This window comes from Callithrix jacchus, chromosome 1 (genome assembly GCF_049354715.1).
Source record: "Callithrix jacchus isolate 240 chromosome 1, calJac240_pri, whole genome shotgun sequence".
In the NCBI taxonomy this organism is placed as follows: Eukaryota; Metazoa; Chordata; class Mammalia; order Primates; family Cebidae; genus Callithrix; species Callithrix jacchus.
The window spans coordinates 152,993,453-153,006,466 of NC_133502.1; the positions used below are offsets into that span (position 1 = coordinate 152,993,453).

Consider the following 13,014-nt stretch of genomic DNA (forward strand, 5'->3'; position numbering starts at 1 on the left):
GACAACGTGCATGACTCAGCAGAGGCAGCCATAATCCTCCTAGGTACACAACTCCAGTGACCTGGAAATCTCACCCACATCCTCAATAGCAGCTGCAGCAAGACCCACCCAAGGAAAGTCTGAGTTCAGGGTACTCCTTACCCCACCCCAACCTGATGGTCCTTCCCTATTCACTCTGGTAGTGGAAGACAAAGGGCATATTGTCTTGGGAGTTCTAGGGCCCCACCCACCACTGGTACCTCTCCACACTACTACAGCTTATGCTTTCTTGAAAATACCAACTCCTGGCAGGAGGCCAACCAGCACAAAAATAGAGCATTAAACCACCAAAGCTAAGGACCATCATGGAGTCCACGCACCCTCTGCCACCTCCACTGGAACAGGTGCTGATATCCACGGCTGAGAGACCCATAGACAGTTCACATCACAGGACTTTGTGAAGATAACCCCAAGTAACAGCCCTGATCCCGGTAGACTTGCTGGGTGGCTAGACTCAGAACAGAGACAACAATTACTGCACTTCGGCTCACAGGAAGCCACATCCATAGGCAAAGGGAGAGAGTACTACATCAAGGCAACACCCTGTGGGACAAAAGAATGTGAACAACAGCTTGCAGCCCTATACCTTCCCTCTAACAGAGCCTACCGAAATGAGAAGGAACCAGAAAAGCAACCCTGGTAATATGACAAAACAAGGCTCTTCAACACAACCCAAAAAATCACTAGTTCACCAGTAATGGATCCTAACCAAGAATAAATCCCTGATTTACCTGAAAAATAATTCAGGAGGTTAGTTATTAAGCTAATCAGGCAGACACCAGAGAAAGGTGATGCCTAACGCAAGGAAATAAAAAAAAAAAGATACAAGAGGTGAAGGGAGATATATTCATGGAAATAGAGAACTTAAAGAAAAAACAATAAAAATTTCAGGAAACTTTAGACACACTTTTAGAAATGTGAAATGCTCTGGAAAGTCTCAGCAATAGAACTGAACAAGTAGAAGAAAGAAATTCAGAGCTCGAAGTCGAGGTCTTCAAATTAACTCAATCCAACAAAGACGAAGAAAAAAGAATAAGAAAATATGAACAAAGCTTCCAAGAAGTCTGGGATTATGTTTAACAACCAAACCTAGGAATAATTGTTGTACCTGAGGAAAAAGAGAATTCTAAAAGCCTGGAAAACATATTTGGGGGAATAATCAAGGAAAACTTCCCCAGCCTTGAGAGAAACCTGGGCATCCAAATACAAGAAGCACAAAGAACACCTGGGAAATTCATTGCAAAAAGATCTTCACCTAAGCACACTGTCATCAGGTTATCCAAAGTTAAGATGAAGGAAAGAATCTTAAGAGCTGTGAGACAGAAACACCAGGTAACCTATAAAAGAAAATCTACCACATTAACAGCAGATTTCTCAGCAGAAACCCTACAAAGTAGAAAAGATTGGGGACCTATCTTCAGCCTCCTCAAACCAAACAATTATCAGCCAAGAATTTTGTATCCGGCAAAACTAAGCATCATACATGAAGGAAAGATAAAGTCATTTTCAGATAAACAAATGCTAAGAGAATTTACCATTACCAAACCACCACTAAAAGAACTGCTAAAAGGAGCTCTAAATCTTGAAACAAATCCTGGAAACACATCAAAACAGAACCTCTTTAAAGCATAAATCACATTAGACATATAAAACAAAAATACCAGTTGGAAAGCAAAAGCAAAACCAAAGTACACAGGCAACAAAGAACATGATGAACGCAATGGTACCTCACATTTCAATATTAACATTGAATATAAATAGCCTAAATGCTACACCAACCAACTATCTGCTGCCTTCAGGAGACTCACCTCACACATAAGGGCTAACATAAACTTAAAAAGGGTGAAGAATGGAATTTCATGCAAATAGACACCAAAAGCAAGCAGAGGTAGCTATTCTTACATCAGACAAAACAAACTTTCAAGCAACAGTGGTTAAAAGAGAGAAAGAAGGACAGTAGATAATGGTAAAAGGCCTCATCCAAAAGGAAAATATCACAATCCTAAACATATACGCACCTAACACTGGAGCTTTGAAATTTAAAAATCAATTACTAGGCCAGGTGTGGTGGCTCACACCTGTAATCCCACCACTTTGGGAGGCCGAGGTGGGTGGATCATGAAGTCAGGAGATTGAGACCATCCTGGCCAACATGGTGAAAGCCCATCTCTACTAAAATACAAAAAATTAGCCAGGCGTGGTGGCACACGCCTGTAATCCACTCTACTTGAGAGGCTGAGGCAGGGGTATCACTTGAATCCAGGAGGCAGAGGTTGCAGTGAGCTGAGATCATGCCACTGTACTCCAGCCTGGCAACAGAATGAGACTCCATCTAAAAAAAAAAAAAAAAAAATTACCAACAGACCTAAGAAATGAGATAGCAACACAATAATAGTGGAGCACTTCAATACTCCACTGACAGCACTAGACAGGTTATGGACAGAAAGTCAACAAAGAAACAATGGATTTAAACTATACCTTGGAACAAATGAACCTAACAGATACATACAGAGTATTTCATCCAACAAGAAATTTCTTTCTTCTACTTGTTCAGTTCTATGGCTGAGACTTCCCAGAGCATTTCACATTTCTAAAAGTATGTCCAAAGTTTCCTGAATTTTTTATTGTTTTTCCTTTAAGCTATCTATTTCCATGAATATTTCTCCCTTCACCTCTTGTATCATTTTTTAAAATTAAAATTACATACACATTCTATTCAGCAGCACATGGAACTTTCTCCAAGATGGACCATATGATAGGCAATAAAACAAGCCTCAATAAATATAAGAAAATTGAAATTATATCAAGCACTCTCTCAGACCACCGTGGAATAAAACTGAAAATCAACTACAAAAGGAACCTTCAAAACTATGCAAATACATGGAAATTAATTAATGCTCCTGAATGAGCATTGGGTCAAAAATGAAACCAAAATGGCATTTAAAAAATTCTTCTAAGTGAATGACAACAATGACAAAACCTATAACAAACTCTGGGATACAGCAAAGGTGGTGTTAAGAGGAAAGTTCATAGCCCTAAGCACCTACATGGGAAAGTCTGAAGGAGCACAAACAGGCAATCTAAGGTCACACCTCAAGCAAGTAGAGAAACTAGAATAAACCAAACCAAAACCCAGCAGAAGAAAGGAAATAACCAAGATCAAAGCAGAACTAAATGACACTGAAACAAATAAAAATAATTACAAAAGATAAATGGAACAAAAAACTGCTACTTTGACAAGATAAATAAAATTGATGGATCATTAGCAAGATTACCCAAGAAAAGAAGAGAGAAAAGCCAAGTAACCTCACTGAGAAACTAAGCAGTAGATATTACAACTGACACCAATGAAATACAAAAAAATCATTCACGGCTACTATGAACACCTTTATGCACATAAGCTAGAAAACCTACAAGAAATGGATAAATTCCTGGAAAAATACAACCCTCCTAGCTTAAATCAAGAAGAATTATATACCCTGAACAGACAATAACAAGCAATGAGATTGAAATCATAATTTTAAAATTACCAATTAAAAAAAAGTCCAGACCAGACAGATTTACAGCAGAATTCTGTCAGACATTTAGAGGAATGCCACAAGACAGAGAAAGAAGAAACCCTCCCTAATTCATCCTTGAGGAACACAATGCTAAAATCCCTAATAAAATACTAGCTAACCAAATCCAACAATATATCAAAAAATAATCCACCATAATCAAGTGGGTTTCATAACAGGGATGCAGGGATGGTTTAACATACTTAAGTCAACACAACATACACAGAATTTAAAACAAAAAATCACATGATCACCTCAATAGATGCAGAAAAAGCATTCAACAAACTCCAGCATCCCTTATGATTAAAACTCTCAGCAAAATTGGCATACAAGGGATATACTTCAATGTAATAAAAGCCACCTATGACAAACCCACAGCCAACATGATACTGAATGGGGAAAAGTTGAAAGCACTCCCTCTGAGACCTGGAACAAGACAAGGATGCCCACTCTCACCACTCCTCTTCAAAATAGTACTGGAAATTCAAATAAGAGCAATCAGACAAGAAAACGAAATAAAGGCCATCTAAATCGATAAAGAGGAAGTCAAACTGTCACTTGTTCACTGATGATATAATTTTTTACCTTGAAAACCCTAAGAACTCCTCTAGAAAGCTCCTAGAACTGATAAAATAATTCAGCAAAATTTCTGGATACAAAATTAATGTACACAAATCAGTAGCTCTTCTATACATCAAAAGCAAGTAAGCAGAAAATCAAATCAAGAACTCAATCCCTTTTACAATAGCTGCAAAAAAAAAAAATTCTTAGGAATATATCTAACAAGCCAAAAGACCTCTACAAGGAAAACTGCAAAACACTGCTCAAAGAAATCATAGGTGACACAAACAAATGGAAACACATCCCATGCTCATGGATGGGTAGAATCAACATTGTGAAAATGACCATACTGCCAAAAGCAATCTACAAATTCAATGCAGTCCCCATCAAAATACCATCATTATTCTGTACAGTTAGAAAAAACAATTCTAAAATTCATATGGAACCAAAAAAGAACCCACATAGCCAAAGCAAGACTAAGCAAAAATAACATTTTGCAATATGACTTTATTAAATGTTTTGTTATATGGTATTGTATTTTTTCAATGTGGCATAGTTTTTTTTAAAGTAAGAGATGGGTACAAACTCTAACACCTTAGTGTACTAGGATTATAAACTTTAATTTTTCAGAGTCTCCATTTCCATAAAATGTGGCATTTAGTCCCTAGCTTAAGGGGTCTTATGGGAATTGAATAAGAAAAAAAAATGCAAAATGCCTTGTTCAGTGCTTGACTAAATGTCAGGCAACAAAAAATATACATTCCCTTTACCTCTCTCCATATATAACTATCTTGCCTAACAGACTGAGGGGGTTCCCTGAGGGAAAGATATGAAAGTAGTATGTACTTAGGCTGGGCGTGGTGCCTCACCTGTAATTCTAGGACTTTGGGAGGCTGAGGTGGGCGGATCACAAGGTCAGGAGTTCAAGACCAGCCTGACCAACATGCTGAAACCCTCATCTCTACTAAAAATAAAAAAATTAGCTGGGACTGGTGGCACACGCCTATAATCTCAGCTACTCAGGAGGTTGAGGAAGAGAATAGCTTGAACCTGAGAGGCGGAGGTTGCAGTGAGCTGAGTACCACTGCACTCCAGCCTACTCTGTCTCAGAAAAAAAAAAAAAAAAGTAGTGTACTTAAGAGTCCTTGGTACCCAGAACAAAGTAAGCATTTACTGTAAATGTGCGTTGAATGAGTAAATGGGTGATTGTCTTTCTTATGCTGAAGTTAAACCATTTTATTTAACATTGCCTGAATAATCCTTATGATTGCTACATCTGCATTTTTGCTAGTACCATTCTCTCCACCTAAAATTATCCCATAACCTACTATAAAAAATCAAGGTTCTCCTCAAAAAACATCTCCTCTAGCTTTAAAGGCTTTTTTAATCATCCTAACAAGACTCTACCTTGTCTTCCTGTAAGTTTATACAATCTACATAGGTTTTGGAGTGTTTGTTATGTTTTAACTATGTTTATTATGTGTTTTTTATTATTCTCTTCAATTATCTATATACAATATGTCTGTTATTTTATTCAAAGGTCATCAGACACAGAGGCTGTGAGTTATCTGTTCTTATACCACAAATGTTAACAGTGGGCTTCAATGAATAGATTCTTTGGATTTTGCTTTATTGTATAAAGTCTATTTGTTTATTAAGATAATTTTCTTTTCATAGAATATGAATAATGCGACTGTGTTGTATGTAACACATACAGCTAGCAATAATCCTGCTTAAAATAATATTTCCTTTGTTGTATATATGGTTTTGTCTATTCTGGGCATCAGAGGTTTGACTGTAACAAAGTCCATCTAACCTAGTTATACATAGATATAACCTGTGAACTACTTTATTATGCTTATAACTAGACAATGACCAAAATAAAATCTTAACTTATAGAACAGTGACTCCCATATATGCATCTCTAGCCCTGAGATATACTCCAGTAGGCATTTTAAATATGACATGTCCAAAGTAGAAACCTTGATTTTCCCATACCCAAACTACTTCTCTTCAAGTTTTCCCCATCGCAGGTAGTGGGATCAACATAAACTCACATCCAGCCTCCCCAGGGATACTATTGATTCTATATTCAAAATTTTACTCTAAGTCTGACCGCTTCCTCTGCTACCACCCCAGTCCAAGCCATCATCATCTCACATAAGCTACTGCCATGGCTTCCCAAATCACAGCCCTGATTCCCCTTTTGTTCTCCTACAATTCCTTCTCTGCACAGCAGCCAAAGTGTTTTTAGAAGAGTATATACTGAAGTTATAAAACAGGTAAAAATAAATTAATGGTACTTTAAAATCAGAACAGTCGCTGCTCATGTGGAGAAAGGGTTAAAGCAGGTATCAATCAGAATGGGGAATGAAGAAACTTTTCTGAGGTCCTGTTAATGTTCTATATCTCACCAGGAATTTGTCAAAACTGAATAAGTAAGATTGATGAATTTAATGTATGTAAATTTTAAAAGACAAAACTGTAAATAAATATTAAACTCTACTTAATGATATACATGCTAAAGTATTTAGGAAAAAGTGTACAATATCAGCAGTGTACTTTAAAAGCATCCAAAAATGACATGGATTTAACAGGATAGAGAGATGAATAGAAACATAGATATGAGGCTGGGTGCAGTGGCTCACACCTATAATCCCAGCACTTTGGGAGGCATGAGGCAAGCAGATCACCTGAGGTCATTCCTGGCCAACATGGTGAAACCCTACCTCTACTAAAAACACAAAATCAGCTGGGTGTGGTGGTGCAAACCTGTAATCCTAGCTACTCCAGAGGCTGAGGCAGGAGAATCGCTTGAACCTGGAAGATGGAGGTTGCAGTGAGCTGAGATTGTGTCATTGCACTCCGGCCTGGGTGACAAGATCAGATAAAATGAAGGAGCGAGGGAGAGAAGGATGGAAGGAAGGATAGAGGGAGGGAGGGAGAGAGGGAGCGAGGGAGGGAGGGAGGGAGGGAAGGAAGGAAGGAAGGAAGGAAGGAAGGAAGGAAGGAAGGAAGGAAGGAAGGAGGAAGGAAGGAAGGAAGGAAGGAAGGAAGGGAGGGGATAAGCAAATCCTCTAAAATGTTAGTGGTAAAATCTAGTTGGTTGGTATATGATGTTCAATGTAACATTCTTTCAGTTTTGCTTTGTGTTTGAAATCTTTCATAATACAGTGTTGAAAAAACTGTATAAAACCTGTCAGGAATACAGCTCTTGAATGAATGTTGTATGAGTGAATGAGATAAGGGTAGAAATTGGATTTAAAATGGTATTACAAATTATCTTAAACATACTTCAGGAAAAAGTTCTGTTTTAAAAGAGCAAAACTTTTTAATAGGTTATTTATAACTTACAAGAGAGAAATCAGAAATAAATTTTAATGGTCCCTGTGAAACTTAATTTCCTATACTGAATGATTTTCAGGGTTTCCATTGCTATTTCTGGGGGATGGGTGCAAGGGAGGAGGAGGAAAGGAGAAAAACTGAAATACATCAGATTTACTAGAATCAGGTTGTAATGTAATAAGAAAAAAAGAAACAGCAATTTTTGGCATAATGTTCTGTTTGTGATATTCCTTCATAGAAGGCTATTTCTGAGGGGATTACTGATTCCTCAGGCATATCAGATTGTACAGACCTTAGCAAAAAGAAATGCATTTTCTCCTACAACATTTATTCTGCAATTTCACCTTTTCAATGCAATGAAAACAATGAAGTTTTTAATAATGCCATTTCTATATATCCACATGATAATCTCTTATAAATCTTGTGACTTTGCAATAAGACTGATATACAATAACAAAGGATAAATGAGGGGATGGATACCCCATCTTTCATGATGTAATTATTAAACATTGCATGCCTGTATCAAAACATCTTATGCACCCCATTAATATATACACCCACTATGTACTAACAAAAATTAAAAATTAAAAACAAATTTAGACACATGTATACAATAATTCACATTTCCCAGGGCCTTTTCTAATCTGGAACCTTAATTTAAAAGTTGAAGTTCAATTCAAGTAATCCCTAAATTGGCTGAACTGTTTCCTATGCTACTCATATTCTCATACCAGATGTGGGACAAAAAATGATTAAAAATGTGAGGCAATACTGGTTAAGGACAATGTTGAGTAAACAGTATTTGTATTATAATAATGATGCAGGTAGTTACAGAATACAAATATTAATATGCATGTTGTAATGCATAAGATTATTTTAAAATGGGAAGTGAGACTTTACTCAATATAGTGAGCACCTCAGGTATTAGTGATGAAAGGACTACTAAGAATACATTTTGCACTTCTGATCAAATACTTTAAATTTCAAAGCATTTTTATAGCAAAAATGCATCATTCACTTACTGAGTAATGAACAAGAGAAATTACTGAAGTAGATCAATTAAGATAATTAGATGGCAAAGACTATAAATCATATTTATCTCGGTTCAGAAGAAAAATATGTCTTCATGAGAAAAACATGCAGATTTAGATATCTCTGCATTTAAAGTCTTTAATTTTCTCACATGTAAATTAAAATTCTGGAAAATAAGCCAACTTAAAAAAAACATTGGAAGACAAATAAAATAATTTTATATAAAAGGCAAAAGGCAAACTCTGTACTTAGCTTTGGTCTAGGGGAAATTTTTACTACATTTACTACATTCTGCCTCAGCCTCCCGAGCAGCTGGGATCACAGGCATGCACCACCACATCTGGCTAATTTTGTATTTTTAGTAGGAATGGGGTTTCTTCATGTTGATCAGGCTGGTCTTGAACTCCCGATCTCAGGTGATCTACACCCCTCGATCTCCCAAAGTGCTGGTCAGGCTGGTGTTGAACTCCCAACCTCAGGTGATCCACCCGCCTCGGCCTCCCAAAGTGCTGGGATTACAGGCGTGAGCCACCACACCCATTTTAGTCTCTACTAAAAACACAAAATTTAGCTGGGCATGGTGGCACGTGCCTGTAATCCCAGCTACTCAGGAGGCTGAGGCAGGAGAATTGCCTGAACCCAGGAGGCGGAGGTTGCGCGAGCTGAGATCGCGCCATTGCACTCTAGCCTGGGTAACAAGAGCGAAACTCTGTCTCAAAAAAAAAAGAAAGAAAAGTGATAATCCTCAGAATAAACATCTCTATATAAAATATTGTAGAAGATAACTTCATTTTTGTTCATGTCTGTCATTCAGTCTAGATTTGGCAGGCACACTTAAATTTCAAAATCTAAAACTTATAAAAAGTGGTTTTCAATAAATATTTTAAAATATTTTTAAGTGTTTACCATATAGTATATATGCATATTTATAAATAAGCCAAATATAATGATAAAATCAGTACCTAAAAGGAAATATGGAAGTTGGTCTAAGAATGTCATAATGCTTCCCACACAAAATATTGATTACGGTTTTTAAAAAATGAAGCATAGTCTGCTCTTCATAATGAATAATCTTATTATATTTTAATATCATTTAATAGCATATCGTGTCTATTTTCTAAAATGCCTTTCACCGAGTGAAAATGCCATCAATTAAAACAGAGGGCAAAAGTCAGTGGAATACTGTCTTAGATTGTTTAAGCAAAAGCAATGAAAACAAGAATTCTATACAAAACCAAATTATCTTTCAAGAAAGAAGGCAAAAGAAAGACATTTTTGGAAAAAAAAAAGAATTTTTAACACTCAGAAAACTCTCAAAAGAAATTGTCCCTTAATAAAATGAATGGTATGGAAATCACTTTTCATAGAAAATAAGGAAATTGATAAATACATGGGTAAATCCTAACTGCTACTGACTTTGAAAAAAGAAAGAGCATTAGGGGACTTAAAAACAAGATAAAAATGAAATCTAAGATATAAATCACATGGAACATGATGAGAGGGGCTAGAAATCAGAGAAAAACATTTTGAAGTCCTTCTACTATTCAGGAGGATTACAAATATATTAAGCAGAGATCGCATTAAGTTAAACACCCAGCTTAAAAATTGCAGCATTCTCTGTGTGTGTATGTGTGCGTGTGTAAAACTTTGTGCTCAAATAGCTGAAACTGTTTTAAAATCCAATGAAATGTTTATAAAACTGAGGATCCATTGGGAAAGAAAGCAAGTCTCATTGAATACCAAAGAATCAGTATCATTCAAATCACAACCTATGTCCAAAATAAACATATTAGAAATTCATACTGAAAAGAGAAACTTCAAAAATGTCTTTTTTTTTTTTTTTTCTTTGAGACGGAGTCTTGCTCTGTCTCCAGGCTGGAGTGCAGTGGCATGATCTTGGCTCACTGCAGTCTCTGCCTCCCAGGTTCAAGCGATTCTCCTGCCTCCCAAATAGCTGAGACTACAGGTGCATACCACCATGCCCAGATAATTTTTGTATTTTTAGTAGAGACAGGGTTTCACTATGTTGGCCAGGATGGTCTCGATCTCTTGATCTCGTTATGTGCCTGCCTCGGCCTCCCAAAGTGCTGGGATTACAGACATGAGCCACTGCGCCCAGCCCAGAATTGTCTTTTAAATGTGGAAATTAAAGACGTACTTTACGTAATTTAATTCATACGGAACCCCCCCCCCAAAAAAACTAAACCCCATAGAGCCAAAGCAAGAGTAAACAAAAAGAACAAATTTGGAGGCATCTCATTACCCAATTTCAAACTATGGTATTATACAAGACTATAGTTACCAAAACAACATTGTTCTGGTATCAAAATAGGCATGTAGGCCAAAGGAACATAACAGAGAACCCAGAAATAAAGCCAATTATTTACAGTTAACTGATATTTAACAAAGCAACCAAAAACATAAAGTGGAGAAAGGACACCCTATTCAACAAATGGCACCAGGATAACTGGCAAACCACATGTAGAAGAATAAAATGGGATCCTCATCTCTTACCTTCTATAAAAAACCAACTCAAGTTGCATCAAAGACTTAAATCTAAGACCTGAAACAATAGAAATTCTAGAAGATAACACTGGTAAAACTCTTCTAGATACTGGCTTAGGCAAAGAGCTCATGACCAAGAACCCAAAAGCAATTGCAACAAAAGCAAAAATAAATAGATAGGACCTATTAATCTAAAAAGCTTCTGCACAGCAAAAGAAATAATCAGCAGAGTAAACAGACAACCCACAGAATGGGAGAAAATATTCGTGAAATATGCATCCGACAAAGGACTAATATCCAGAATCTACAAAGAACTCAAATCTGCAAGATAAAAACAAATAATTCCATCACAAAGTGGGCAAAGGACATGAATAGACAATTCTCAAAAGAAGATATACAATGGCCAATAAGCAATAGCTAAAACATAGAGCTACTCAAGTGTCCATTGATGAATGAATGGATATGCAAAATGTGGTATGTACATAAATATTACTCAGCCTTAAAAAGAAGGAAATTCTAACACATGCTACAATGTGGTAAAGCACTGAGGACATCATGTTGAGTAAGCCATTCACAAAAAGATAAAATATCTTATGATTCCACTAATATGAAGTAGTTAGAGTTATCAAAATCATAGAGACAGAAAATAGAAGGGTTGTTGCCAGGAGCATTGGGGAGAATGGGGAGTTATTATTTAATGGGCACAGAGTTTCAGTTTTGCCAGATGAAAAGAGTTATGGAGGCCTGGCACAATGGCTCATGCCTCTAATCCCAGCACTTTGGGAGGCCAAGGTGGGCGGATCACTCGAGGTCAGGAGTTTAAGATCAGCCTGGCCAATATGGTGAAACCCATCTCTATAAAAATACAAAAATTAGCCAGGAATGATGATGGATGCCTGTAATCCCAGGTACTCAGGAGGCTGAGGTGGTAGAATAGCTTAAACTTGGGAGGTAGAGGTTGCAGTGAGCCGAGATCGCGCCATTGCACTCCAGCCTGGGTAATAAGAGTGAAACTCCGTCTCAAAAAAAAAAAAATGGTTAAGATGGTTAAATTGTATGTTATCTGTATTTTACCATAATTTAAAAAATATTAACTTTTTTAAATTTACCAGGCCCAAATAATTTCCCTGGATAATTCTAACACATATTCCAAGAACAGTTAACCCCTGTGATATATGAAGGGGTTCATAAAATACTTAAAAAGGGAATGGAAAGCTCCCCCAACTCTTTTGGTAAGCCTGGTATAGCCCTGAAACAAAAACTGAACAGGGATAATATGAGCAAGGAAAACTTATGAGCCAATCTCACTTATAAACACAGACAGGAAAATAGAACATAAAATACTAGCAAACAGAATCTAGCAATGTAGAGAATAATAACCAAAAAAAAAAAAAAAAAGACACAAACAAAATGAAGAGGCAAAGGACGAACTGTAGTTTTGTTTGTTTTTGAGACTCTCACCCAGGCTGCAGTGCGGTGCTGCAATCTTGAGTCACTGCAACCCTCCACCTCCTGGGTTCAAGCAATTCTCCTGCCTCAGCCTCCCAAGTAGCTGGGATTATAGGTGCCCACCACCACGCCTGGCTAAGTTTTGTATTTTTAGTGGAGATGGAGTTTTACCATGTTGCCCAGGCTGGTCTTGAACTCCTGACCTCAAGTGATCTACCCGTCTCTGCAAGTGCTGAGATAATAGGTGTGAGCCACTGCACCTGGCCAGACCAACTAATTTTTAATAAAAAATGCTGTGAAACAGGACTTATACTCAGGTACCCTCTAAAGTTATGACTTTTATTAACTTTCTTCTCACTTTTTATTTTGTGCTAAGTGGAAGCTTCAGATGACTGCAAGGGAGTAAGGAAATTGGGAAATGTATTTTTTTAAGTCTATACGAGAAAAAAATAATTTTGGATATGAAGGCAACTTCTAATAGCACTATTAAGCTATCTTAAAAAGACAACTTAGCAGCTGCTCGGGA

At 37.0% G+C, this 13,014-nt stretch overlaps 1 protein-coding gene across 2 annotated transcripts in view; it reads right to left on the minus strand.

Annotated features, from left to right (window-relative positions):
- Positions 1 to 13,014, minus strand: part of LOC100392938 (olfactory receptor 13C7) — an 81,306-nt gene that overhangs the window by 62,649 nt on the left and 5,643 nt on the right. The window contains exon 4 of one of the 2 annotated variants that reach the window (XM_078373623.1): positions 2,058 to 2,371. The exons of the other annotated variant lie outside the window; for it this stretch is intronic. The gene's annotated coding sequence lies outside the window, so the exon portion shown is untranslated. The remainder of the gene's footprint in view (positions 1 to 2,057; positions 2,372 to 13,014) is intronic. 2 annotated transcript variants of the gene reach the window in all.